The sequence below is a fragment of the Triticum dicoccoides genome, chromosome 7A, assembly GCF_002162155.2.
Source record: "Triticum dicoccoides isolate Atlit2015 ecotype Zavitan chromosome 7A, WEW_v2.0, whole genome shotgun sequence".
Taxonomy (NCBI): domain Eukaryota; kingdom Viridiplantae; phylum Streptophyta; class Magnoliopsida; order Poales; family Poaceae; genus Triticum; species Triticum dicoccoides.
The window spans coordinates 718,847,404-718,850,359 of NC_041392.1; positions in this window are offsets into that span (position 1 = coordinate 718,847,404).

The window sequence follows — 2,956 nt, forward strand, 5'->3', positions numbered from 1 at the left end:
GCAGCAGAGGCCCCGCCGCCACCTTCCTTGGCGACGTCCCGGGATTGCCCGGCGGATGCCTCTGGTGGCGGCGAGGAGGGAGGGGAGGAAGGGGGGAGGCGGCGAGATCTAGGGTTGTCGCCCTCGAGCCGCCCGAGAGGGGCGACGCGAGGGAGGGGGGGGGATCGAATCCTTTGCGTTGAAGAATCAGTGTCCCCTTCAGTTTCCAGCGAAGCCACGACCTAAAAGGGAGAGAGAGAAAAAAAAGCGAAGCCACGATCTCTCCTCGACCCCTCCTGTTCCTCGCCGCGATCCCCTCCGCGTCGCCGGCAGCCCAGGGTACTCCCACAACCCCCTCCTTCCGCTCGCGCCTCCCATCCTCTTCCTTCCGCTCGCGCCTCCTTGTTACTCCCTGGAGCCGCAGACCTCCGCCGCCGACGCAACCGTAACCAAGTTTCCTCACCGCGACCCCCCTCCACGTCGCTTCCTTGCCGGCAGCCCCGGATCCTACTGCAGCCCCTTCCGTGGTCTCCAGCTCGCACGCCTCCGGTCGGTCTCTCCTCGCCGGCAGCCCGGGGTCCTCCTGCAGCCTCCTCATCTGACGCTGCCGGACGTTCTCTTCCTCGGAGGCCGCTGCCGGTGCGCCTTCGACTTTCGAGCTGCTGGCCCCGTCGCCGGTCTTCCATGGACTCTGGCAGGTGCGTTTCTTCTCTCATTTAGAATTTCTGCATTTGGTAAGAGCTTCCAGAGATACTCTGTAATAGAGAAAGAGTGTTTTCCTCTCTTGTAGGATAAACAACCCTGTAGTGAAAGTAGATGTAGCTACTTGATTAGAATTCGTTCACCAGAATAAACAGCAACATTAGTTGTTTCCATCAGTCTATTCTCTGACTATTACTGTATTTTTTTCCATGAGCAATTTTGTATGGCTCACAAAATCAGCAAGTGGTTAAGACTTGAAATTAAATAGCCTAGATTGATGCTCGGCCACCAGAAGGTGTGTGGTACTGGGTTTACAAGAGCTTGAATAAGTTACACATCAGGCTCTCTTGATAAGAATTCCGGTGAAAAGTTGTTAATAATTTGCACACTGAAGGCTTAATCTTTCCTCTGTATACAAGCGTTTTGCAAATCATAAAATAACACTTGGTTGGGATTGTTACAACTTTACAATTACATCAGGTGCAAAATTTGACAATTATAAAAGCTGATGGAAACAACTAATGGAAATAAAATTTCATGTTGGGAAATGAACGAACTTCGAAACCTTGATGTCATTGCACATCAGATTTGAGTGTACCCTTTCTATGAGCTATACATCCTTTGCAATATGTAGTTCTTTGTTGTTTTTTCATATTTTCATTTTTGCTACTAGCAGTGAAGATGGGATGGGTGATTTGCGTGGTGATTTATTTGGATACAATACGTCTGACAACCGCAACATTATGAACTGAACTGATAGGTAAACTGATTTGGAGGTCAGATTGTTATGTTATAATTGGTTTACTTATGTTGAAGTTTATGTGTGATAGGGATAGAAATCATTATGAACTGAACTGATAGGTAACCTGCTTATATTTTATGATAGGAAAATAACAATGTGATAGGATCTCATGAGTCTGAAGCCATTCATGGTATGTTTTGTAATTTGGGGGCAGAAAATGAGGCTCTAGATGAGTATTGGAAAATTGTCAACATGACCTTTGAAAGTGAAGAAGACTCCTATAACTTCTATAATGCATACACTAAAAACAAACGGTTCAACATTAGGAATGATATCATGAGGCATGAGGAAAAAATAGGAGAGGTTTTCTATACGAGATTTGTTTGCTCAAAGAAAGGGATTCGTGATCCAGCCATGAGGGACATCAAGGACCGAAAAAGAAGGTAAAGAGCTGAGACTCGAGAGTATTGTGCTGAGCATTAGACTTGATAAGCAGCGTGGAATCTAGTTTGTGGACAATTTTGTAGATGACCACAACCACATATTAACAAGTCCAGATGAAACCCGATTTCTTCGTTCCCATGGGAAAATCAAAGACCATCAGAAATCATAAATAGTAATGATGGAATCGATGGGCCTTCGTAAGCATCACATAATGGATGTCTTTCAGTGCATGAGTAGTGACAGAGCGGGCGCTGGATTTATCGATAAGGACCTGTAAAATTTCTCATCTAGGTGCAAGAGGTTGGGTATTGTGGATGGAGATGCAAATGCTACAATACGGGCATTGAAGGCTAGGAAGGATAAGGATCCAGAGTTCTTTCTTGAGTTCCGAGTTGACAAAGAAGGCCGTCTGAAGGACCTGTTTTGGTGTGACGGGCAGTCCCGAGTGGATTACCGGTCATTTGTTGATGTTGTCGTGTTCGACAGTACATACCGGATGAACAGGTACAAGATGCCTTTTGTTACATTTGTGGGACTTAACCATCATCGCCAAACCACCATATTTGGATATTTGTGTCTGATGAGTGTGCTGACTCGTACATTTGGGAGCATCGTACTTTTTTGAGGGCGATGTGTCGGGTAAAACCAAAGTCGATAATAACAAACAGTGACAATGCAATGATCAAAGCGATCCGTCAGGTACTTCGAGGAACAAATACTGGTTGAATAGAATGTATAGAAAGACGAGGTTGTGGGCTGCAACCTTTTGTGCGACAAGTATGTCATGTCCATGAAAACTAACCAACAGAGCGAGAGTCTGAATTTGGTTTGCATCTACATCTCAATGGTTACATGTCCTTGTTTATATGCTAGAACTCTATAAGGCATGTGTTTCGAACATGCGTCATACAGAGGCACAATCTGATTTTGTTGCATCACAATCTTGGCCTGTTGCTGTTACGGATAGTTGTGCACTTGAAGAGGCTGCATCACGTATTTTCACATTTGCTAATTTTTAGCTATTTCAGGAACAACTACGGAAGGTACACATGTTTGATGTTGGTGAGGTAATTCTTGAGGGAAACTATA